We start from the raw sequence: 27,696 nt of genomic DNA, 5'->3' as shown, positions 1-27,696 counted from the left end.
AAGAATATGATCAAAACATTCAATCCCAAATACACCATTCCCTCAAGAACATACTTCACAAATATGATGGAGCAAAAATACTCAGAAATAACTGAAAAATTACAAAGTGTTCTTAAGGACATAGAGTCTGTTGCACTAACAACTGACATTTGGACGAGTGTGGCGACAGAGGCTTATCTGGGGATCACATGTCATTTCTTGGGAGACGATTGGGAAATGAAGTCCCTCTCCCTTACTACAATGCCTCTAGAGGAGAGGCATATAGCCACAAACATTGCAGATTGGCTGGAGGAGGCTGCTACCAAATTTCACATTCCTTTTGAGAAGGTGAAGGCAGTTGTCCATGACAATGGGGCCAATGTAGTGGCAGCTCAAATGCCAGAATTCTGAAAGAGAGGCATAGATGGGCCTCTGTCAGATGTGCAGGACACACACTGAATTTAGTTGTGCAGAATACACTAAACAATAACAAAAACATTGCAAGCTGTGTTGCCTCTGCGAGATGCCTGGTGGAGCACTTTAAAAAGAGTGAACTGGCCTGCACAAAACTTAAAGAAAAGCAGCAGCAAATGGGAGTGCAATAGCACATGTTGGTCCAGGATGTCAGTACCCGGTGGAACAGTACAATTCATATGCTGTCCAGGCTCCTTGAGGAGAGGTGGCCAGTGACTGCTGCGCTTTCCGACCCTGCAGTCAACCCACGGGAAAAACATCACTATTTGGATCTGAAGCCTGAGCAGTGGATATTGACTGAAGCGCTGGCTCAGGTTACTGAACCTTTCCATGGGGCTACAGTGTTCCTTAGTGGGGAGCAATATGCGACCCTGTCTGCGCTTCCTCAGCTGGTACAAACACTGAAGAAATCCACCATGAATTCAGCTTTTGAAACTGCAACAGTGAAGACATTTCAGGGTCTTGCAGCTCAACAGATCACTGACAGGTGGGATGATCTGTTGTATTTAAACCTGAGGACCCTAACACCCTACTTGCTGCTGCCATGGACCACCGCTTCAGACAACTTAAGTTTTTGTCTTCTGAGGAATCATTTAAGGTCCCAAGCACAATTCAAACAATGACACTAACTGTCAAAAGTAAGAGTCCAATATGCAGGGAAATGAATCCACCACCAACATAGAAGGCGACTCCCCAGCTACTCAAGCCCATGGATCAGCTCACAATGTCCTTCATCAGACTCCAGTAGCAATGAAGAAGAGGATAATGATGAGAATCAAAATCAAGAGGTCCAGACGGAAGTCTTACAATATTTTGGTGAACACCCTCTCTCCAAAAAAGAGGATCCACTGTCATGGTGGAGAGGAAATGCAGTAAGACACCCAACCCTGGCTAAGCTGGCAAAGTCTTTTCTCAGTATTCCAGCCACCTCAACACCTTCAGAGCGCTTGTTCTCTGCTGCTGGGAACATTGCCTCAACGCGTAGGGCTAGTGTCACCTCTGACCAGAACAAATTGGTGAACGTAGGCGATGAACGCCGTGAAGTTACGAGTAACGGCGTCCGTGTGGCGGCGTGCCGAATATTGACCATTCGCCATGAAATTACATTCTTCCTTTTGACGCCTTTAATTTTGTCACATCATCATGAAAATTGATACACAGGTCGAGCACGACAACCTCTTACAATTCATAGGGGCGTCGCCCATGGGCGGGGCAAAGTGCCTCAATAGCGCCCCCTTGAAACTTTCAAAAACCCCTCCCCATAGGGGTTTTTTTGGAGTAGGGAGATGAAAATCGGTACACGTGTGACTTGCATAGACGTACAAAAAAGTCTCTTGCACCATGGGTCTACTCCAAACAGGAAGTCGGCCATTTTGAATTTTCTTGTAATTTTGGCGTGATTTCCACATGTTGTATTTGAACGAACTCCTCCTCGGGATTTTGGCCAATGCACTTCAAATTTCTTTGACAGCATCCAAAGATGATACTGACCAAAAGTTATTGAAAGCTTTTCTCTATGTTAAAGGGTGTGGCCGCTATGGTGCCGCCATTTTGACCCTTTGCCATAGAACATCACGTCATGATAACTCCTTCATGCTTTGCCTGACTGACTTGAAATTTCACATGTATGATGACGGTTGGCCCCTGAACACACCTAGCCCCTCTGTTTGTACACTGAGCGCCCCCTAGTGGATGAACAATCAACATATCATAACTCCATGCATTGTGTGATTTGTTTCAAGTTTTAACTGTGTGATGAGTGGTTGCCCCTGCATCCACATGCCCACATGTGGTCACAAGGGCACCCACTGGCCTGGGTAGGCAGTTGCGCGGAACAAGGGCCCATATATGACTGCTTGCAGTCCTAGTTATTATTATTATTATTATTCTCACTCTTGAAATCGAAATTTCGGCCTCTTCCCATGCTCAAAAAGTTTCCAAAGTCGTCCGGCCGGATCCGAAATTCAATATTTTGGGGGCGCCGCACATGGTCACAGAAAAATCGCTGAATATTGCCCATTCGCCATGAAATTACGTTCTTCCTTTTGACGGCTTTAGTTTTGTCACATCATCATGAAAATTGATACACAGGTCGAACACGACAACCTTTTACAATTCATAGGGGCGTCGCCCATGGGCGGGGCAAAATGCCTCATTAGCGCCCCCTTGAAACTTTCAAAAACCCCTCCCCTTAGAGGTTTTTTTGGAGTAGGGAGATGAAAATTGGTACACACGCGTGACTTGCATACTTGCACCATGGGTCTACTCCAAACAGGAAGTCGGCCATTTTGAAATTTCTTCTCATTTTGGCGTCATTTCCACATGTTGTATTTGAACAAACTCCTCCTAGGGATTTTGTCCAATGCACTTCAAATTTCTTCAACATCACCCACAGATGATACTGACCAAAAGTTATCGAAAGCTTTTCTTTATGTCGAAGGGTGTGGCCGCTATGGCACCACCATTTTGACCCTTCGCCATGGAACTTTATACTTAAACAGGTACTGATGTCACATACTTAACACCATCAACTTCCTTCCATTTCTAAAACATGCAGAACAAGCTGGTGAACATAGGCGATGATCGCCGTGAACTTACGAGTAACGGCTTCTGTGTGGTGGCGTACCGAATATCGCCCCTTCGCCATGAAATTACGTTCTTCCTTTTGACGGCTTTAGTTTTGTCATATCATCATGAAAATTGAAACACAGGTCAAGCATGACAACCTCCTACAATTCATAGGGGCATCGCCCGTGGGAGGGGCAAAATGCCTCAATAGTGCCCCCTTGAAACTTTCAAAAAACCCTCCCCATAGGGGTTTTTTTGGAGTAGGGAGATGAAAATTGGTACACATGTGACTTGCATAGACGTACAAAAAAATCTCTTGCACCATGGGTCTACTCTAAACAGGAAGCCGGCCATTTTGAATTTTCTGGTCATTTTGGCGTGATTTCCACATGTTGTATTTGAACGAACTCCTCCTAGGGATTTTGTCCAATGCACTTCAAATTTATTCCACATCACCCAGAGACGATACTGACCAAAAGTTATCGAAAGCTTTTCTCTATGTTGAAGGGTGTGGCCGCTATGGTGCCGCCATTTTGACCCTTCACCATGGAACATCAAGTCATTATAACTCCTTCATGCTTTGCCTGATTGACTTGAAACTTCACATGTATGATGACGGTTAGCCCCTCAACACACCTGGCCCCTCTGTTTGTACACTGACCACCCCCTAGTGGATGAATCACCAACATGTCATAACTCCTTCATGCATTGTGTGACTTGATTGAAATTTGAACTGTGGGATAAGTGGTTGCCTCTGTACACACATGCCGACATCTGGTCACAAGGGCACCCACTTGCCTGGGTAGGCGGTTGCGCGGAACGAGGGCCCGTATATGACTGCTTGCAGTCATAGTTATTATTATTATTCTTCTTGACACGTTTGAAATCGTAATTTCGGCCTCTTCCCATGCTCAAAAACTCACCAAACTTTCCAAAGTCATCCGGCCGGATCCGAAATTCGATATTTTGGGGGCGTCGCACATGGTCGCAGAAAAATCTCAAAATAGCGCCCCCTAGAAATTTTCAAAAACCCCTCCGCATTGGGCTTTTTTCGTCATAGCCTCATGAAATCCGGTACACATATTTACCATGCCAGGACGCACGAAAAAGTCTCTTACTGTCATGGTGAAATATCGACAGGAAGTCGGCCATTTTGATTTTAAGTTTAGATTTTGAGCAAATTTTTGCCATTTTTGGCCATTAACCCCTACTTACATTTGAACAAACTCGTCCTAGGGATTTCATCCGATGGTCTTCAAATTTGGTCAAAATCATCACAACACAATGGTGATCAAAAGTTATCAAAAGATTCTAATTAAGTCAAAAGGCGTGGCTGCTAGGGGTCGTCACACTTTGGCGAGCTTTTGGGAGCACGCCATTTCACTTCGAACGGCTGTCACGCCCACATACTTCATTGTAGATCCTTCAAACCTGCTGGACATGATGAGGGCTCCGCCCTGAACGTCTACATATCTTACGTTCCCACCTGCGCCATAGCGCCCCCGGTGGTGGCGGGAAATGTCCTATTTTTACTTTAAGAGGTCCTGATGTCACATACTTAACCCAATCAACTTCATTCCACTTCTAAAACATGCAGAACAAATTGGTGAACGCAGGCGATGAACGCCGTGAAGGTACGAGTAACGGCGTACGTGTGGCGGCGTGCCGAATATTGCCCATTCGCCATGAAATTACGTTCTTCATTTTGACGGCTTTAATTTTGTCACATCATCATAAAAATTGATACACAGGTCGAGCACGACAACCTCTTACAATTCATAGGGGCGTCGCCCATGGGCGGGGCAAAATGCCTCAATAGCGCCCCCTTGAAACTTTCAAAAACCCCTCCCCATAGGGGTTTTTTGGAATAGGGAGATGAAAATTGGTAATTGGAATTTTCTTCTCATTTTGGCGTCATTTCCACATGTTGTATTTGAACAAACTCCTCCTAGGGATTTTGTCCAATGCACTTCAAATTTCTTCCACATCATCCACAGACGATACTGACCAAAAATTATCGAAAACTTTTCTTTATGTTGAAGGGTGTGGCCGCTATGGCGCCGCCATTTTGACCCTTCGCCATGGAACATTATACTTAAACAGGTACTGATGTCACATACTTAACACCATCAACTTCCTTCCACTTCTAAAACATGCAGAACAAGTTGGTGAACATAGGAGATGATCGCCGTGAACTTACGAGTAACGGCTTCTGTGTGGTGGCGTACCGAATATCGCCCCTTCGCCATGAAATTACGTTCTTCCTTTTGACGGCTTTAATTTTGTCATATCATCATGAAAATTGATACACAGGTCAAGCATGACAACCTCCTACAATTCATATCTCTAAAATATCGCAATATCTCTAAAATCAGAAAGGTCTTGTCTCAGAGTGATGCTGAAAAACTAATTCATGCATTTATTTCCTCTAGGCTGGACTATTGTAATTCATTGTTATCAGGTTGTCCTAAAAGTTCCCTAAAAAGCCTTCAGTTAATTCAAAATGCTGCAGCTAGAGTACTGACGGGGACTAGAAGGGGAGAGCATATCTTACCCATATTGGCCTCTCTTCATTGGCTTCCTGTTAATTCTAGAATAGAATTTAAAATTCTTCTTCTTACTTATAAGGTTTTGAATAATCAGGTCCCATCTTATCTTAGGGACCTCATAGTACCATATCACCCCAATAGAGCGCTTCGCTCTCAGACTGCAGGCTTACTTGTAGTTCCTAGGGTTTGTAAGAGTAGAATGGGAGGCAGAGCCTTCAGCTTTCAGGCTCCTCTCCTGTGGAACCAGCTCCCAATTCAGATCAGGGAGACAGACACCCTCTCTACTTTTAAGATTAGGCTTAAAACTTTCCTTTTTGCTAAAGCTTATAGTTAGGGCTGGATCAGGTGACCCTGAACCATCCCTTAGTTATGCTGCTATAGACGTAGACTGCTGGGGGGTTCCCATGATGCACTGTTTCTTTCTCTTTTTGCTCTGTATGCACCACTCTGCATTTAATCATTAGTGATCGATCTCTGCTCCCCTCCACAGCATGTCTTTTTCCTGGTTCTCTCCCTCAGCCCCAACCAGTCCCAGCAGAAGACTGCCCCTCCCTGAGCCTGGTTCTGCTGGAGGTTTCTTCCTGTTAAAAGGGAGTTTTTCCTTCCCACTGTAGCCAAGTGCTTGCTCACAGGGGGTCGTTTTGACCGTTGGGGTTTTACATAATTATTGTATGGCCTTGCCTTACAATATAAAGCGCCTTGGGGCAACTGTTTGTTGTGATTTGGCGCTATATAAAAAAATTGACTGATTGATTGATTGATAGGGGCGTCGCCCATGGGCGGGGCAAAGTGCCTCTATAGTGCCCCCTTGAATCTTTCAAAAACCCCTCCCCATAGGGGGTTTTTTGTAGCAGGGAGATGAAAATTGGTACACGTGCGACTTACATAGATGTACAAAAAAGTCTCTTGCACCATTGCTCTACTCCAAACAGGAAGTCGGCCATTTGGAATTTTCTTGTCATTCTGCCATGATTTCCACACGTTGTATTTGAATGAACTCCTCCTAGGGATTTTGTCCAATGCAGTTCAAATTTCTTTAACAGCATCCAGAGATGATACTGACCAAAAGTTATCGAACGTTTTTCTCTATGTTGAAGGGTGTGGCCGCTATGGTGCCGCCATTTTGACCCTTCGCCATGGAACATCAAGTCATGATAACTCCTTCATGCTTTGTCTGATTGACTTGAAACTTCACATGTATGATGACGGTTGGCCACTCAACACACCTGGCCTCTCTGTTTGTACACTGAGCACCCCCTAGTGGATGAACCATCAACATGTCATAACTCCTTGATGCATTGTGTGATTTGCTTGAAATTTGAACTGTGGGATGAGTCGTTGCCCCTGTACGCACATGCCCACATCTCGTCACAAGGGCACGCATTAGCCTGGGTAGGCGGTCGCGCGGAACGAGGGCCCGTATATGACTGCTTGCAGTCCTAGTTTTTTTTTTTTTTTTTTTTTTTTTTTTTGTCACATAGACAACTCAAATTAAGTATATCCAGACTGGTAAAATAAGACCAATTTCATACGGCATATTACTGCAGTTAACTGATTTATGAAATCAAGAATCTGTTTTTAGCTTGCCATATTTTGCCATAAAGGTCAATGACCTCTCGACCAGAGGTCATATAGAATTCTGAAAATTTAATTTTTAATTCAGCACCAAACATGCCAGTGGAGGGATCATTTCATCTCGCACTCGTGCGCTGGTTTGATTTCCTGTTCTGAGCACGCACACATGCGCCAGTTTGATCACCTGTTGTAAGCACGCACACATGCGCCAGTTTGATCACCTGTTGTAAGCACGCACAGGTCCTGTGGGCTGGCTGCGTGGATCATTTCCCTACACTCTTGTGCACCCATTCGATCTACCTGTTGTAAGCAGGCAGAGGAGCTGTGGGCTGGGTGGATCATGCAGCTGCACGCACACGCACTTACTTCCTGTAAGCACTCACTGGCGTACAATGCATGCATACACCTGTTCTCTTCCAGCTAATTTACTCTGGATGCATGCACTCAGTTTTTGGATGTGTACAGTTGTGCAGTGTTGTGTATATTTGCTTAAACATGTTTAAAGGAACAGCTGAGGTTCCAAACTTGTTTAATTAATTAATAATTAATTAAACGTTTAATTTTTTGCGTCCATCTCGCATACCCCTTTGTGTCCCTCAGCATACCGCCACGTAGGGCAGCATAAACTCAGCGTACAGCTGCTTAAGATCGGTGTAGAGCTGTGTTGTCTGTACGCTGCATTACGCAACTCTACGTAGGCCCGGTGTGAAAGGGGCTTTACCTTGATTACCTTACTTTAGGAGTAGAATGAACAACCGTAGACAAAGGCTTAAAAAAATGTGTGATTTATTTTTATACCAACACTTTTGCTCATATGGTTATAGTGTAGATGACATAGATGTAATGACTATCGAGGAAGTATTTTTGGAAGAGGGTGAACGCCTGAGCTTAGTCTCAAAACCAATACATAGGGAGGAATACTGGTAGAAGGAACTAGCCACAATTTATCCATACGCGCTTAATGACAATGTCAAAAAACTAAGTAATGTTTCTAAAAAAGATATTGAAAATATTGTAATATGGACATACTTTAACAAAAAACACAAGTTCAAAAAAAACGATCAGGTAAGCGCAACAGACAACATGCAACTACAAAGACAGATTTAGAACTTAGATTAAGAGAACTAGTTAACAATCACAATAGACCTGGATTAGTACATTAACTTATCACATTAATTTTTTTCGGTTTTACAACAAAAACTTGGCATCCTAATAACTTAACAAATACAATACTTTTAGAAAAAAATTACCTATTTATATTCCTCTTGTCATAAAAGATTTAGTTAGCTTTAGGTTGGGTTTACATAAAACAGAAAAAACTACAATAATCAAAGATAATAATAAATCTTTCTTGAAAATTCCTTTTCACAACAAAGGCACTGAAATGATCAAACTATCACAGATTCTACATAGCAAACCAATCCATAAAACTATACCAGATTTCATCAGAAAACAGGGCAGCTGACTCAGTATTGAATGTGCACACCCAGCACGCCGTGGCGCACAGACTGACTACACTCCGAGACAACGTTAAAAAGAATAAAATGAGAGTTACGAATGTAACTACGGTTCTATGAATTCCGGATGACCGCCAGAGGGCGGTGCTTTAGCACCTGGATAACTACATGTGCGCAGCACAGAGGTCGAGAATATATACCAACAAAGTCACGCCATTGAATGTGACCTGGGTGACGTCACTGGTTGTCTTTATATACCAGACGCACCCAGCGCTCGTTTCTTTTCGGAATGAACTCGCAAAACTCTGAGTGACAAGCAACTCTGGCAGTCATCCGGAATTCATAGAACCGTAGTTGCATTCGTAACTCTCGTTCTATTTCATTCCTCCTGACCGCCAGAGGGCGGTGCTTTAGCACCTGGATGACTTAATACCAACAAGGTCACGAAGAGTCACACTCACCTCGCATCAGCAGTGGGGAGTGGAGGCAGACAACACCGCCGAAGTCACCGCAGGAGGAGCAGCCACATTCAGTCTGTAATAGCGGGCGAAGGTACAGGACGAAGCCCACGTAGCAGCAACACAAATATCACTCAAAGGGACACCTCTCAGTGCAGCCCAGGAGGTGGACACCCCTCTGGTGGAATGGCACGTAACCTTAGGAGGCTGAAGACCTCCGGACCTGTATACTTGTAAAATGGCATCCACGACCCAATGCGAGAGTCGCTGCTTTGAGACAGCACAACCTCTTTTGTGATCACAGTAACACACAAACAGGGGATCCGTTTTCCGGATCCCGGCAGTCGCACTAATGTACTGCTTCAACATTCGGACAGGACACAGGGAACCTGAAACAGATAATCCTGGATCAGAATGCGGGACATACACAGCCAAGGAAACTGGCTGGTTAACATGAAAAGTTGAAATTATCTTGGGTAAAAAGGACGGATTAGGCCACAGCGTAACCTCAGATCCGTCAGAATTCCATCGCAAACAGTCCCCAGCGACTGATAGGGCATGGAGCTCTCCCAACCGCTTAGCCGAAGACAGTGCAAGTAGAAAGGCAGTCTTCACTGACACCTATTTAAGATCAGCACTTTCAACTGGTTCGAAAGGGGATAAGCTTAAACCCTCCAGGACTAGAGGAAGGTCCCATGAAGGTACGTGTGCAAGCCTTGGAGGCCGCAAACGTAGAGCACCTTTCAAAAAAACGACACATTAAGAGGTGTGAACCCACTGACCGGCCATCAACGTAGACGTGCCGGGCAGAGATTGCAGCAACATAAACCTTCAAGGTAGTGACAGAAAGTCCTTTCTCCAGCAGTTCTTGTAAATATTTGAGGAGAATAGGCACAAGGCAACGCTCCGGGTCTAACTTTTGTTTCTCACACCACCGCGCAAACAGCTTCCATCTGTTGTCATACAAAGCCCTGGTAGAAGCAGCACGTGAAATAAGGATAGTCTGAACAACAGCCTGGTCACAAGAACTTAACAAGGAGTCTGGCCCCTCAACGGCCACACATACAGTTGAAGGCGTTTTGGGTGAGGGTGCCAAATCCTCCCCTGTAGCTGTGACAACAAATCCTTCCTCTCCGGGAGAGCCCAAGGTTCCCCCTCGAGGAGTTTGTAAATCATGAGAAACCAAATCCTCCCAGGCCAGAATGGAGCAACCAGCAGCACCCTGTGGCTGCTCTGATCTATCCTGTGCAAGTGTCAACATTAGCAGCAGGAGAGGAGGGAAGGCATAAAGGAGGCAATCCGGCCACGGGTGAGCCAATGCATCCTGCCCCAGCGGGCTGTCTGGTTCCAAGAGGGAGTATCACCGTGGGCAATGTGTCAAGGTGCTTGAAGCGAAAAGGTCCACTTCCGCTGCACCATATTTCTACCAGATCATTTGGACCACAATCGGGTTCAGTCTCCACTCTCCCGGTGGTGGTTTCTGTCTGGAGAGTAAATCCGCTGCGCTGTTCTGTACGCCGGGCAGATGAACTGCTCTGACACTTTGAAGGCGAGGCAACGCCCATAAGAGAAGCTTCAGAGTTTCTGACAATGAGTGATTGGACCTGGTGCCCCCCTGATGGTTTATGCGATAGACTGTTGACGTGTTGTCCGACCGGACAAGAACATGTCTTCCTCTCAGGGCCGGGAGGAAATGCTTGAGAGCCAGTTGCACAGCGCGAAGCTCCAGCATGTTTATGTGTTGGAGTCTCTCCTGAGGACTCCAGATACCCCTCACCATCCTGTGATTCCACACGGCCCCCCAACCTTTGAGTGATGCATCTGTAACAACCACCTCTCGGCGAGAAGGAACGGAGCCTAGAGGGACACCCTTGCAGATGAAGTCCACGTTCCCCCAGGGTTTGAGGTGCAGAAGGCACTGGTTGGAGAGTCATACAAGCCTGTGCTGATGCAACTTTGAGTTGAGGCCTAGGTTGTTGATCCAAATCTGTAGGGGACGTAAGAACAGAAGTCCCAAAGGTACCACTAGTGACATTGCAGTCAATTTGCCCATCAACCGGAGCAGCAAACCAAAAGGCAGCGTCACAGCCCGTTGAATGTGTGAGACGAGATGAATTACATCGTCCAAGAACCGGCAGCGAACGGAGTGTGTCTCTGCAGGATTCGGACAGGGGGGACTGCGCAAGCCACACCTGACGTCTAGTGATGGTAAGGGTTGACATCAGTCTACCAAGCTCTCTGGACATACAAGCAAAAGTGAGGCATCATTAAGACTTTGCGTAGCATCATCAACCTCTGCCTCCCTCAAAGACTTTGAGACGTCAAGGGCTAAATGGGACAGTGAGTTGCCTAGGTGACTGATGCGAGCAGCTATGTCATAGTTTTTGGTGAGGAGGTCATCAGTGACCCTACACTGAGGAGGTGGACAGCGGGCATCCGGCGGAGCAGCATCAGCTGGAGCCACAACCAGGTTCGCAATAATGCTGTCAACGGCGGGCATACGGTTCAGACCATACTGCGCCGAATCACACATAGAGCTAAGGGCTCTGCAGTCCTGTGATAGATGGGTCAATGATTTGGGGTTCGCCCAACATCGGTGGAGCTCCTTGATATATGGTTGTGAAACTGGAACGCTGAACTCAGGCTTCTGACTGACTTTGAAAAAGGCACTTGAAGCGGTGGTTTCTGCAGGGGGATTGTGGAACCCAAGCCTGGATAAAGCCAACTGAACAGCTTGCTTGACAAAGGACAGTCCAGGTCCAGGTTTGCGGCAGGGACTCTGCCTCAGAGGTGTGAGAGCCCACTAATGAATGGCTTGGAGAAAGACCCCTCTCATCCTCATCCACAGTTTATATCACTTGTCATGTACAAGGAATCAGTCACAGCAATAGACACGACATCTTCCTCCTGCTGAGTAACTACATTGGTCTGATCAGCCTCATTAGGGACAACAGGAACTGTCACTGCATCCCTAGGCTGTAGATTCAGAAGCAAGGACTTAATCTGAGCAAACTCAGAAGTCAACGTTTCGACCTTTTCAGCCAGAGCATGGTCATGAGTAACCTTGTTAGCAGAAGGGGCTCCTGCATGTGGGCATTTACGGCGCTTTGGTTCCTTCCTGGGGCTGGAGGCCAAAGTCGCACTAGATATTCCACTTTCCAATGCCACAAGTCTAGCAGATCTCTCTGCCAGTGGCATGCTGGCACAATTAAGGCAGGCATCGCCAGTCAGGGCTTCCCTCAGGTGTCCGATCCCAAGACACGAGGGGCAAAACATATGTCCATCATCTGGGCTCATGGGAGCCAAACAGGTACTACAGCCATGCAACAAAGGCCCTGTCAACATTGTGGACTGCGTGCAAATGGCTAACGCAAGCTCTGACGGTTACAGATGGAAAGACAAAGCGTGAATCATACGCAGTGTAAATAGTAACACGTGGCATGGAGCGTGAAGCACTCACAGCCGTCGACTTGACAGGAGGCACGGAGCGTAAAGCACTCACAGCCGCAGACTCGACACGAGGCACGGAGCGTGAAGCACTCACAGCCGCAGACTCGACACAAGGCACGGAGCGTGAAGCACTCACAGCCGCAGACTCGACCCGAGGCACGAAGCGTGAAGCACTCCAGCCGCAGACTCGGCACGAGGCACGGAGCGTGAAACACTCACAGTGTAAAAGCTAATACAAGGCCCGGAGCGTGAAACACTCACAGCCACAGTAATAACACGATGCACACAGCTGAAAAACTCACAGCCCAAGTGCTAAGTCACTTAGAGCAACGACGACAACACTAGCTGCTAGCGGAGCTGTTAAACTTAGCAAATGGCGGCAGTGCAGACGAAGTACTTCAAGGAGTGGAAAACACTCACGGCAAGCCCAACACAGTACACTATACTGGTTCTGATACACACACTACCACGTAGTTAACGGGGTTAGTGACACAACTAAACAAATAGCCAGCTTTCATCGAAACAACACAGCTAACGTGCACAGAGGAAAATACCCAGCAGGGCAGTGGCAAAGGCGCGCACCTGGCATTTAGGAAGGTGTATTCACGACAGGCATCGCTCAAAGAATACAAAAAACGGTGAAGCCGTGTCTCGCAGCCTCTGGAGGACGTGTGCAGTGCACGTAGCTCCAACCGAAGGTGGGTTGCGAAGCTACAAGCGAGAGCGGCAATCGCAACTAAATGCGTTCTCAACCTCTAAGAATGCAAGAATGTAGAAAAGAAGCGAGTGCTGGGTGCGTCTGGTATATAAAGACAACCAGTGACGTCACCCAGATCACATTCAATGGCGTGACTTTGTTGGTATATATTCTCGACCTCTGTGCTGCGCACTCTGGCGGTCAGGAGGAATGAAATAGAACAGCAAAGTGATCAGAGAAGTGGGTTTCACAAATCCCAAATGCATTAGGATTAAGACCAAAAGAGAGCACAATGTCCAAAATAAGCCCCTTCTCTGCATACAGCTTGACACAGACTGAGTCAAATTAAAGGAGTCAATCACAACAGACGTGGATATTAAAATCCCCAACAATCAGAAAGTGATCGTAATTCAATGATAAACTGGCAGCAAAGTCAGTAAAGTCCGGAATGAAGTCTTTATTTGGCTTTGGAGGGCGATACACCAGCGCGCACAGGACTGGAATATCTGTTATGTGTGGGCCGCTGAAGAGGAGGTACTGCTGGCCCACCACCACCAGAGGGCGTCGCCACCTGGTGAGAGCAGCCAAGGTGACAGCTGTCACCCATTATGGGACACAGCTGTTTCAACTCAGCACCAGGGTATATCAGGAGGACGGCGTCTCCACCTCAGTGCCGAGATATCGTCTACGACTGAGGTAGTAATCTCCGCATGCACATTTAGTGTAAACTGACTAATCATTTGTAAAGCCTTTTCAGGAGTGTTGACTACTAGGAGCTTATTGCTTGGATAAGTACTCACCTTCCTGTTGTACATTGACAAGAGGTGGAGGCGGCTTCTCCCCTCTCCATTATCGGGTGCTCGCATCCCACCTGTGTGTGTGCTCTCTCCTGCCAGCAGTACCGGATCCGACGAGCGGAGGCAGTGGCCACCTGGGAATTCGGGACTTGGCGGTTCCAGCATCTCCAGGGTTCGGTGGCAGAGGAGATCTGGGTGGTTCCGGTTCTACTGAGACGGGCGTCTCCTACCTTCGAGCCTGCCCACACGACACCAGCGGATTCGGCCCCATATTGTGATTGTTGTAATTATTGTGCTTGTTTCACAATAGTAAAACTTGTTATTTATCTTCCTCCATTGTCCGTTCATTGCGCCCCTGTTGTGGGTCCGTGTTCCTACACTTCCTCAACAGGATATCTCGGCCAGCGTCATGGACTCCGAGGGGCGTCAACCGGCTGTTGAACGGCCAATGGAAGACCAAGGCGCGGCGGAGGCTTCGGGAGGGGTACTCGGTGAGTTGCAGCGGATCCTCACCGCTTTCACCTCTCGGATCGACTTGATGACCGAGCAGCACGTACTCCTGAACCGCAGGGTGGAGGCTCTCGCCGCACAAGTGGAAGCGCGCCCTTCGGGCGCCGCTGCGGCTCTCCCTCCTGAGGACCCTGCGCGCGAAAGTAACGTTCCTCTGGTCGTTCAACGGTCCCTTCCTCCGTCCCCAGAAGCATACATAAGCCCTCCAGAACCGTACGACGGCTGTGTGGAGACGTGCGCGGACTTCCTTATGCAATGTTCGCTCGTCTTCGCTCAGCGTCCCGTGATGTACGCAGCTGATGCTAGCAGGGTAGCTTATGTGATAAATCTGCTTCGCGGGGAGGCACGCGCTTGGGCTACAGCGCTCTGGGAGCAGAACTCACGGCTCCTTCAGTCATACGCCGGGTTTGTACGGGAGCTCAGAACGGTGTTCGATCATCCCAACAGAGGAGAGTCCGCTTCAACCGCATTACTGTCCATACGACAGGGACGTCGGAGCGCAGCTGCCTATGCAGTCGCCTTCCGCATCGCGGCAGCGAGATCCGGCTGGAATAGCACTGCCCTCCGCGCTGCCTTTGTAAATGGATTGTCTCTGGTCCTAAAAGAGCACCTGGTGGCTAAAGACGAACCGCGGGATTTAGATGAGCTCATTGATCTGGTCATACGGCTTGACAACCGGTTAGAAGAACGTCGCCGGGAGCGAGGCGAAGGGCGTGGCCAGGCACGGGTCGTCCCTCTCCCTTCCGGGTCCGGTCGAGTTCCGCCGTCCCCACGCTCCTCTGTTCCGGCGCTCCGTGCGCTTACGGCTCCCCCTGCTGACGAAGCTATGGACACGAGCAGGAGGCGGGCCCACGGAGCTTGTTATGTTTGTGGCTCGAGTGAGCATATGGCAAACGACTGCCCCGAGCGGTTAAACTCCAACGCCCGCCCCTAGAGACTGGGCCAGGGGTGGGCCAAAACATGCACGTGGGACACACCCACATTGCTACACGACTCCCAGTCACGATCCTGTATGAGGATTCTACCCTGAAGGCCCCAGCACTGGTGGACACGGGCTCTGAGGGGAATCTGCTTGACAGCAGATGGGCCAGGGAGATAGGGCTCCCTCTGGTGGCTCTTACCTCGCCTGTGCAGGTTCGGGCACTAGATGGCTCCCTACTCCCACCAATCACGCACAAGACACCTCCAGTAACTCTGGTGGTGTCAGGTAACCACCGGGAGGTGATCGAGTTCTTCGTGACTCAGGCCACCTCCCGTGTGGTTTTAGGGTTTCCATGGATGCTGAAGCACAATCCCCGGATTGATTGGCCGTCCGGGGTAGTGGTACAGTGGAGCGAAACCTGCCATCGGGAGTGTCTCGGTTCCTCGGTTCCTCCTGGCTCCCAAGCTAAGGAGGAGGTCCGAGTCCCGCCCAATCTGAAGGCGGTGCCAGCGGAGTACCATGACCTCGCTGACGTGTTCAGCAAGGATCTGGCCCTCACGCTACCTCCCCACCGCCCGTATGATTGTGCCATTGATTTGGTTCCAGGCAGTGAGTTTCCGTCCAGTAGGCTGTACAACCTCTCACGGCCGGAACGCGAATCCATGGAGACCTACATCCGGGACTCATTAGCTGCCGGGTTGATCCGGAATTCCACCTCACCGATGGGCGCAGGTTTCTTTTTTGTGGGTAAAAAGGATGGCGGGCTTCGTCCATGCATTGATTATAGGGGGTTGAACGAGATCACGGTTCGCAATCGATACCCGTTGCCCTTGTTAGATTCGGTGTTCACCCCCCTGCATGGAGCCAAGATGTTCACCAAGCTGGATCTTAGGAATGCGTATCATTTGGTTCGGATTCGGAAGGGAGACGAATGGAAGACGGCATTCAACACCCCCATAGGTCATTTTGAGTACCTGGTCATGCCGTTCGGTCTCACTAATGCTCCCGCGACCTTCCAAGCGTTGGTAAACGATGTCTTGCGGGACTTCCTGCACCGGTTTGTCTTCGTATATCTAGACGATATACTCATCTTTTCCCCGGATCCTGAGACTCATGTCCGGCATGTCCGTCAGGTCCTGCAGCGGTTGTTGGAGAACCGTCTGTTTGTGAAGGGCGAGAAGTGTGAGTTCCACCGCACTTCTTTGTCCTTCCTGGGGTTTATCATCTCCTCTAACTCCGTCGCCCCGGACCCGGCCAAGGTTGCGGCGGTGAGAGATTGGCCCCAACCCACTAGCCGTAGGAAGCTGCAACAGTTCCTCGGCTTTGCGAATTTCTACAGGAGGTTCATTAAGGGCTACAGTCAGGTAGTTAGCCCCCTGACAGCCCTGACCTCTCCAAAAGTTCCCTTCACCTGGTCGGACCGGTGCGAGGCCGCGTTCAAGGAGTTGAAACGGCGCTTCTCGTCTGCACCAGTTCTGGTGCAGCCCGATCCTAGCCGCCAGTTAGTGGTTGAAGTGGATGCCTCGGACTCAGGGATAGGAGCGGTGCTCTCCCAGAGCGGGAAGACCGATAAGGTCCTTCACCCGTGTGCCTATTTTTCCCGCAGGTTGACCCCCGCTGAACGGAACTATGACGTCGGCAATCGGGAACTCCTTGCTGTGAAAGAGGCCCTCGAAGAGTGGAGACATCTGTTGGAGGGAACAGCCGTGCCATTCACGGTTTTCACTGACCATCGGAACCTGGAGTACATCAGGACCGCTAAGCGTCTGAACCCCAGGCAAGCCCGCTGGTCATTGTTCTTTGGCCGTTTTGACTTCCGGATTACCTACCGCCCCGGGACCAAGAACCAGCGATCGGATGCATTGTCCCGGGTGCACGAAGAGGAGGTCAGAACGGAACCGTCGGATCCCCCGGATCCCATCATCCCGGAGTCCGCTATCGTGGCCGCCCTCACCTGGGACGTGGAGAAGACCGTCCGGGAGGCCCTGACCCGTGTCCCGGACCCCGGAAACGGACCAAAGAACAAACTATACGTCCCACCAGAGGCCAGGGCCGCAGTCCTAGACTTCTGTCACGGTTCTAAGCTCTCCTGTCACCCAGGGGTGCGAAGGACCGTGGCAGTCGTCCGGCAACGCTTCTGGTGGGCATCCCTGGAGACCGACGTCCGGGACTACGTCCAGGCTTGTACCACCTGCGCCAGGGGCAAGGCCAATCACCAGAAGACCTCAGGGCAGCTACAGCCACTGCCCGTGCCTCATCGCCCCTGGTCCCACATCGGCCTGGACTTCGTCACGGGTCTCCCGCCGTCCCAGGGAAACACCGTCGTCTTCACGATAGTGGACCGGTTCTCCAAGGCGGCCCACTTCGTGGCCCTCCCGAAGCTTCCGACGGCCCAGGAGACAGCGGACCTCCTGGTCCACCACGTCGTCCGTCTGCATGGTATACCATCAGACATCGTCTCCGATCGCGGTCCCCAGTTCACCTCACATGTCTGGAGGAGCTTCTGCCGGGAACTGGGGGCCACGGTCAGCCTCTCGTCTGGGTATCATCCCCAGACCAACGGGCAAGCAGAGCGGGCGAACCAGGACTTGGAGCAGACTCTACGCTGTGTGACAGCCGCGCACCCGACGGCCTGGAGTACCCACCTGGCCTGGATCGAGTACGCTCACAACAGCCAAGTGTCATCTGCCACCGGCCTCTCCCCGTTTGAGGTGTGCTTGGGGTATCAGCCCCCCTTGTTTCCGGTGGTCGAGGGAGAGGTCGGTGTGCCCTCGGTCCAGGCCCACCTACGGAAGTGCCGTCGGGTGTGGCGTACCGCCCGCTCTGCCTTGTTGAAGGCCCGGACGAGGGCGAAGACACATGCAGACCGGCGGCGGGCCCCGGCTCCCGCATATCGTCCTGGGCAGGAGGTGTGGTTATCCACCAAGGACATTCCCCTTCAAGTGGACTCCCCCAAGCTCCAGGACCGATACATCGGCCCCTTCACGATCCTCAAGATCATCAATCCCGCCGCAGTGAGGCTTCGGTTGCCGGCCTCGCTGCGGATTCACCCAGTATTCCACGTCTCCCGGATAAAGCCCCATCACACCTCACCCCTCTGCACCCCGGGTCCGGCACCACCTCCTGCCCGGATCATCGACGGGGAACCGGCGTGGACCGTGCGTCGGCTCCTCGATGTCCGTCGAATGGGCCGGGGTCTTCAGTACCTGGTGGACTGGGAGGGGTACGGCCCCGAGGAACGCTCCTGGGTGAAGAGGAGCTTCATCCTGGACCCGGCCCTCCTGGCCGACTTTTACCGTCGCCATCCGGGGAAGCCCGGTCGTGCGCCAGGAGGCGCCCGTTGAGGGGGGGGTCCTGTTATGTGTGGGCCGCTGAAGAGGAGGTACTGCTGGCCCACCACCACCAGAGGGCGTCGCCACCTGGTGAGAGCAGCCAAGGTGACAGCTGTCACCCATTATGGGACACAGCTGTTTCAACTCAGCACCAGGGTATATCAGGAGGACGGCGTCTCCACCTCAGTGCCGAGATATCGTCTACGACTGAGGTAGTAATCTCCGCATGCACATTTAGTGTAAACTGACTAATCATTTGTAAAGCCTTTTCAGGAGTGTTGACTACTAGGAGCTTATTGCTTGGATAAGTACTCACCTTCCTGTTGTACATTGACAAGAGGTGGAGGCGGCTTCTCCCCTCTCCATTATCGGGTGCTCGCATCCCACCTGTGTGTGTGCTCTCTCCTGCCAGCAGTACCGGATCCGACGAGCGGAGGCAGTGGCCACCTGGGAATTCGGGACTTGGCGGTTCCAGCATCTCCAGGGTTCGGTGGCAGAGGAGATCTGGGTGGTTCCGGTTCTACTGAGACGGGCGTCTCCTACCTTCGAGCCTGCCCACACGACACCAGCGGATTCGGCCCCAAATTGTGATTGTTGTAATTATTGTGCTTGTTTCACAATAGTAAAACTTGTTATTTATCTTCCTCCATTGTCCGTTCATTGCGCCCCTGTTGTGGGTCCGTGTTCCTACACTTCCACAACAATATCAGAGCTTATCACAAAAGTCTGCAGTTTGAAAGCTGGAGACAAAGCTACACCTGCCGGTACCTGCCGACAGGTGTAGCTTTCTTTATACAACCCCTGGCAAAAATTATGGAATCACCGGCCTCGGAGGATGTTCATTCAGTTGTTTAATTTTGTAGAAAAAAAGCAGATCACAGACATGACACAAAACTAAAGTCATTTCAAATGGCAACTTTCTGGCTTTAAGAAACACTATAAGAAATCAAGAAAAAAAAGATTGTGGCAGTCAGTAACGGTTACTTTTTTAGACCAAGCAGAGGAAAAAAAAACATGGACTCACTCAATTATGAGGAATAAATTATGGAATCACCCTGTAAATTTTCATCCCCAAAACTAACACCTGCATCAAATCACATCTGCTTGTTAGTCTGCATCTAAAAAGGAGTGATCACACCTTGGAGAGCTGTTTCACCAAGTGGACTGACATGAATCATGGCTCCAACACGAGAGATGTCAGTTGAAACAAAGGAGAGAATTATCAAACTCTTAAAAGAGGGTAAATCATCACGCAATGTTGCAAAAGATGTTGGTTGTTCACAGTCAGCTGTGTCTAAACTCTGGACCAAATACAAACAACATGGGAAGGTTGTTAAAGGCAAACATACTGGTAGACCAAGGAAGACATCAAAGCGTCAAGACAGACAACTTAAAGCAATATGTCTCAAAAATCGAAAATGCACAACAAAACAAATGAGGAACGAATGGGAGGAAACTAGAGTCAACGTCTGTGACCGAACTGTAAGAAACCGCCTAAAGGAAATGGGATTTACATACAGAAAAGCTAAACGAAAGCCATCATTAACACCTAAACAGAAAAAAACAAGGTTACAATGGGCTAAAGAAAAGCAATCGTGGACTGTGGATGACTGGATGAAAGTCATATTCAGTGATGAATCTCGAATCTGCATTGGGCAAGGTGATGATGCTAGAACTTTTGTTTGGTGCCGTTCCAATGAGATTTATAAAGATGACTGCCTGAAGACAACATGTAAATTTCCACAGTCATTGATGATATGGGGCTGCATGTCATGTAAAGGCACTAGGGAGATGGCTGTCATTACATGATCAATAAATGCACAAGTTTACATTGATATTTTGGACACTTTTCTGATGTTTAAGGATGATGAAATCATTTTTCAAGAAGATAATGCATCTTGCCATAGAGCAAAAACTGTGAAAACATTCCTTGCAAAAAGACACATAGGGTCAATTTCATGACATAGGGTTAATGTCAACGAGCAGATGTGATTTGATGCAGGTGTTAGTTTTGGGGATGGAAATTTACAGGGTGATTCCATAATTTATTCCTCAGAATTGAGTGAGTCCATATTTTTTTCCTCTGCTTGGTCTAAAAAAGTAACCGTTACTGACTGCCACAATCTTTTTTTCTTGATTTCTTATAGTGTTTCTTAAAGCCAGAAAGTTGCCATTTGAAATGACTTTAGTTTTGTGTCATGTCTGTGATCTGCTTTTTTTCTACAAAATTAAACAACAGAATGAACATCCTCCGAGGCCGGTGATTCCATAATTTTTGCCAGGGGTTGTATACAGTAGCTAGCCCACCGCCTCTGCCAGTCATCCGAGGCGTATAAAGATAAAGGCATGCAGGGGGTAAAAGCTCAGAGAACGGTGAAGACTCACCGACTTGGAGCCAGGTCTCTGTGTGCAGCATTATATCCAGTTTGCACAATGTAAAGAATTCTTTCAATAAAAACGTTTTGTTATCTAGCGATCTAGCATTCAACAAGCCAAGGCGTAAAGACACACTTTCACAGACCCGCGAGTAGCAGCGGCACAGCGGCCAGAGGGCGCCAAAATCCACACCGCAGCACTTAGCCAGGCGTTTGAGCTGAGGTGCTGCAAGCGGCAGATGACAAAGGGCGGCGTCCAAACACGCAGGGAACACGGGCTGGATCCATCATAATCCATACGATCTTCTAGATACTGGGAATCCAGGAGTCCCGAAGAGAGGGACAATTCCACAGTTGGACCTCCAGTGAGCCTTAATTTTTACAAGGACACCTCCGCGTTTACCATGCTTTCTGGGTCGCTTCTTCTGCGTGAAGACAGGTGAGCATAGCAGGTAAGCATGTACAGAGCTCAAGGGAGGGAGGAGTCTGGATGTTTGGTGCCCAAAATTGTTACTTAAAACCACCTCGTGAGAGAGTTTGAGATCAATGAGTGCCTGGTGATCATACACTAGCAATCCAGCGATGCTTTCACACAAAATAAATGACAGTACAGCAATAAAAAAAGATAACAGAGCAGGTAGACAACTGCCGGTACATGCTGGTGCCATCTTGCCCATCCTCCAACTGCTTCATATACGAGGGCTGTCAATAAAGTAACGGTCCTTTTTATTTTTTTCAAAAACTATATGGATTTCATTCATATGTTTTTACGTCAGACATGCTTGAACCCTCGTGCGCATGCGTGAGTTTTTCCACGCCTGTCGGTGACGTCATTCGCCTGTGAGCACTCCTTGTGGGAGGAGTCGTCCAGCCCCTCGTCGGAATTCCTTTGTCTGAGAAGTTGCTGAGAGACTGGCGCGTTGTTTGATCAAAAGTTTTTCTAAACCTGTGAGACACATCGAAGTGGACACGGTTCGAAAAATTAAGCTGGTTTTCAGTGAAAATTTTAACGGCTGATGAGAGATTTTGAGGTGATTCTGTCGCTTTAAGGACTTCCCACGGTGCGAGACGTCGCGCAGCGCTCTCAGCCGCCGTCGTCAGCCTGTTCAAGCTGAAAACCTCCACATTTCAGGTTCTATTGATCCAGGACGTCGTGAGAGAACAGAGAAGTTTCAGAAGAAGTCGGTTTCAGCATTTTATCCGGATATTCCACTGTTAAAGGAGATTTTTTTAATGAAAGACGTGGGGACAGGTCCGCGCGTCGGGACGCAGCCGCCGCGACGCTCCGCCACAGGAAAAACACCTCTGTTGAAAGCCTTAAGGACAAGTTGGAACATGTCCTGCCTGTTAAACAATTTCTCATATACTCACTCCACTGAAAGCCATCAAAAGCCGCCTGGATTTTACAAATGGTTATCAACACGGAGGTGTTTTTCCTGTGCCGCCGCACCGCGTCGGCTGCGTCCCAACACGCGGACCCGTCCGCACGTCTTTCATTAAAAAAATCTCCTTTAACAGTGGAATATCCGGATAAAATGCTGAAACCGACTTCTTCTGAAACTTCTCTGTTCTCTCACGACGTCCTGGATCAATAGAACCTGAAATGTGGAGGTTTTCAGCTTGAACAGGCTGACGACGGCGGCTGAGAGTGCTGCGCGACGTCTCGCACCGTGGGAAGTCCTTAAAGCGACAGAATCACCTCAAAATCTCTCATCAGCCGTTAAAATTTTCACTGAAAACCAGCTTAATTTTTCGAACTGTGTCCACTTCGATGTGTCTCACAGGTTTAGAAAAAATTTTGATCAAACAACATGCCAGTCTCTCAGCAACTTCTCAGACAAAGGAATTCCGACGAGGGGCTGGACGACTCCTCCCACAAGGAGTGCTCACCTGCGAATGACGTCACCGACAGGCGTGGAAAAACTCACGCATGCGCACGAGGGTTCAAGCATGTCTGACGTAAAAACATATGAATGAAATCCATATAGTTTTTGAAAAAAATAAAAAGGACCCTTACTTTATTGACAGCCCTCGTATGTCTTATAATAGTCACACTGTCCTTTTCACATAGAAAATATTGTAACAAAACACCAAGAATTTATGACTAAATATAACATTAAAATTATTACGGATATGAAACACTTACCATCCAAAAATGCACTGGCTTCCAAAAATGCACAAAAATCCAATAGGTAGTAGATCAATAGCAGCCTCTCCCATTTTGTATGAGAGGAACTCAAAGATGTAAAACTTTTTCCACATACACAATATCACCATTTCCCTCAAATATTGTTCACAAACCAGTCTAAATCTGTGATAGTGAGCACTTCTCCTTTGCTGAGATAATCCATCCCACCTCACAGGTGTGCCATATCAAGATGCTGATTAGACACCATGATTAGTGCACAGGTGTGCCTTAGACTGCCCACAATAAAAGGCCACTCTGAAAGGTGCAGTTTTATCACACAGCACAATGCCACAGATGTCGCAAGATTTGAGGGAGCGTGCAATTGGCATGTTGACAGCAGGAATGTCAACCAGAGCTGTTGCTCGTGTATTGAATGTTCATTTCTCTACCATAAGCCGTCTCCAAAGGCGTTTCAGAGAATTTGGCAGTACATCCAACCAGCCTCACAATCGCAGACCACGTGTAACCATACCAGCCCAGGACCTCAACATCCAGCATGTTCACCTCCAAGATCGTCTGAGACCAGCCACTTGGACAGCTGCTGAAACAATCGGTTTGCATAACCAAAGAATTTCTGCACAAACTGTCAGAAACCGTCTCAGGGAAGCTCATCTGCATGCTCGTCGTCCTCATCGAGGTCTCGACCTGACTCCAGTTCGTCGTCGTAACCGACTTGAGTGGGCAAATGCTCACATTCGCTGGCGTTTGGCACGTTGGAGAGGTGTTCTCTTCACGGATGAATCCCGGTTCACACTGTTCAGGGCAGATGGCAGACAGCGTGTGTGGCGTCGTGTGGGTGAGTGGTTTTCTGATGTCAATGTTGTGGATCGAGTGGCCCATGGTGGCGGTGGGGTTATGGTATGGGCAGGCGTCTGTTATGGATGAAGAACACAGGTGCATTTTATTGATGGCATTTTGAATGCACAGAGATACCGTGACGAGATCATGAGGCCCATTGTTGTGCCATACATCCAAGAACATCACCTCATGTTGCAGCAGGATAATGCACGGCCCCATGTTGCAAGAATCTGTACACAATTCTTGGAAGCTGAAAATGTCCCAGTTCTTGCATGGCTGGCATACTCACCGGACATGTCACCCATTGAGCATGTTTGGGATGCTCTGGACCGGCGTATACGACAGCGTGTACCAGTTCCTGCCAACATCCAGCAACTTCGCACAGCCATTGAAGAAGAGTGGACCAACACAGGCCACAACTGACAACCTGATCAACTCTATGCAAAGGAGATGTGTTGCACTGCATGAGGCAAATGGTGGTCACACCAGATACTGACTGGTATCCCCCCCAATAAAACAAAACTGCACCTTTCAGAGTGGCCTTTTATTGTGGACAGTCTAAGGCACACCTGTGCACTAATCATGGTGTCTAATCAGCATCTTGGTATGGCACACCTGTGAGGTGGGATGGATTATCTCAGCAAAGAAGTGCTCACTATCACAGATTTAGACTGGTTTGTGAACAATATTTGAGGGAAATGGTGATATTGTGTATGTGGAAAAAGTTGTAGATCTTTGAGTTCATCTCGTACAAAATGCGAGCAAAACCAAAAGTGTTGCATTTATATTTTTGTTGAGTGTAGTATCAGTGAACTAGTCAGGGAAGCTTTTAGAATTAGAGGTTCTAAATACATCGTTATTAGAAATTATGGCACAACAAACTGGTCTAACACAACATCGACATGTTATCATAATGTAACTGAAGAAAACATGACTGAGCATATAGAATTACTTGTAGACAATATCTATATAGAGGTTGGCAACAGAATTTCAAACAAACAATCGGGATACCTATGGGAACAGACTGTGCTCCACTTTTGGCAAACCTTTTCCTTTTTTATTATGAATGAATAAACTTAAAATAAATAGCCAGTCAGCAAAAACCTTTAGTAATACCTTCCATTACACTGATGACCTACTTACTTTAAATAACCCTAATTTTGAGAATGAAATTTAAAATATTTATCCATCAGAATTAGAGCTTAAAAAAACTATAGAAAACAACAAAAAACTCTCATACTTTGATATAGCGTTGAGCATTAGAGATAGACAGTTTAGAACAACAGTTTTTGACAAACGGGATGATTTTAACTTTCATATTGACAAATTTCCTTATATGAGTAGTAACATACCAAGTAAACCTACATATGGTTTACATATGGTGCTACCTATCTCTCTCTGTCAAGCTAGTTAAAGGCCTAGCCTACATGTCGCTGCAGCCACGAGCCCTGAGCTCTCTTTAGTCGGGAGCGTTTCCACCTCTATAGTCTTTCATTCTAATGTATTCTGTGTAGTGACCGCCTTGTATGGCAGCACCCTGACATCGGGGTGAATGTGAGGCATAATTGTAAAGCGCTTTGAGCGTCTGAAGCAGATAGAAAAGCACTATATAAATGCAGTCCATTTACCATTCTTTCTTATACATTTCAACACGCTTTAACTTTTTCTTGTTCTTTTTTTTATATTATTATATTAGTGATAAAAATGGAGGAGTGGGGTACAATTAGTTAAACCTAACAGCTAACGTTAGCTTATCGAGCCGTCTGCAGCACCGTTTATCATAGCTAACAATATAGCCGGTTCTGTTTAGTTTGGGAAGCTAGCGTTAATACACACTTTTGTTTACATTCGTTGTTATATATATATTTGTTAATACAGTAATTGTAGGGTTAAACAACGCTATTGTACTTTATACGCTAGTTACTGGCTTTGTTTAACCTTGTTGGCTAGCAAGGTATGGTTGGCTTATTAATGGCTAATTTAACAGTAGCTCATTTAGCTATAGTTAGCCTATTTTCGTGATTTACATTTTTATTTTACATGGTGTAAATTTTTAATGATTCTTCAGTTTATGGGTTCTTTAATAGATATCAACATATAGTATCTAAGTTTGGGTTTTCCATTAGATAGCATATAGACTACGTTTTTTGTCTTCCTATAGTAAGCTAGCAGGGTGAACTTTAGATACCTAAAACATATTACATCATAGCTTCCATTTCTATAATAAAATAACCATATTTACAGCTTAGCCTACTAGCTATAATTTAATTTTACTACTAGTCTACAGACTAGGTATAAGTATTCTACAATCTTCTCCTGTATGAATATTTAGGTTTTAGAAGCTAACTCCTCTAATATTATGTAGTAACTATATTTATTGTATATGTTGTTTATTACCCTTATTGTGTAAATATCACATATACATGATGTCCATTTTCTTGAGCTGCTTGGATGGGTAGAGAGAGTTCCCATGGGATAAGTTCCCATGGGATAAAAAAAAGCCTTTAACCTACCATTCCTGGTTCTCAAGACCAGGCACTTAAGTGGCTCTACTCTACTCTATTCTACTCTTCTATTCTACTCTTGTTTTTTTAGATAGATATACCTTGGTATACACTAGTAGAGTTCTAACTTAGAACTGGAATGTATTATAGAAGACATACCTTACTGAATTTTCATGAGGTGAATGATGGAATGTACCATTCAACAAAGTGAATTAAATATTTGTTCCACTGAAAGAATGAAAAAAATATTAATTCTTTGGTTTACGTAATGGCTAAAATAGATCCTTTTATTTGATATTTATTAATTTATAAACAACAGAAAAAGGAACTTACATTTGGTGTTCTACTAGTGTTTTCATGTCAACAGTCCAAAGTGAACTTTAAATTGGTTTTGTGTTCGAAGAATTAGGAGTATCAATTAGCTCATTCAAGTCATTGTTCGCCAAAAAAACAAACTGCCATGTTTTGCCAGTAGAGTGCATGCGCGTGGTGGTCGAAGCATGCATTAGCAAATTTCATATAGCATCAAAATTGCATGCTAAAAAAGAATTATTGCACGGTCAATGAAACACAATAACAAATTATCGAAGTGGCTACGGGTACGTACATCCGTATCTTCTGCAGGACTGCGAAAGGTACGGAGCCACGCTGCGTTGAACACAGCAGCTGCAGCAGGACGCCTCAGCTCAGCAGCTTCAACAGCGCAGATCTGTGTAACTTTCAATATTTGGGAATGTGTGTGTGTCACAGTAAGTTTAATACTTTCCTGACATAATTTAATCTAAATTAATTTTACTGGCTAGATATCCAGGTCAAAATGGCATTTTAACACGTTTTTGCAAGCATTTTTCTGAGTGTGCTCAGTCGCGAATCCCCAATGAAAATGCATTAACATCCGGGTACTTCATCAATATTTTGCCCAGTTAGGAGACATCATGTCGCTGTCCATGAAGGGAGGGACAATGTACGGATGAGTTTTGAAGCCTTGCCGGACCTTTAGCCGCATATGGTACGGGTACGGACATATTTGCGCATTCTGATTGGTCGGTAAGGCACCCTCCGT

The 27,696-nt window shown here is 47.3% G+C and overlaps 1 protein-coding gene across 5 annotated transcripts in view; it reads right to left on the bottom strand.

Moving 5' to 3' along the window:
* LOC117512923 (protein SON) overlaps positions 1–27,696 on the bottom strand; it is a 451,527-nt gene that overhangs the window by 423,009 nt on the left and 822 nt on the right. The window lies entirely within an intron of this gene.

This window comes from Thalassophryne amazonica, chromosome 1, assembly GCF_902500255.1.
Source record: "Thalassophryne amazonica chromosome 1, fThaAma1.1, whole genome shotgun sequence".
NCBI classification, from domain to species: Eukaryota; Metazoa; Chordata; class Actinopteri; order Batrachoidiformes; family Batrachoididae; genus Thalassophryne; species Thalassophryne amazonica.
The sequence above is the reverse complement of the archived record's forward strand: the minus strand, read 5'-3'. Positions and strand labels throughout refer to the sequence as shown.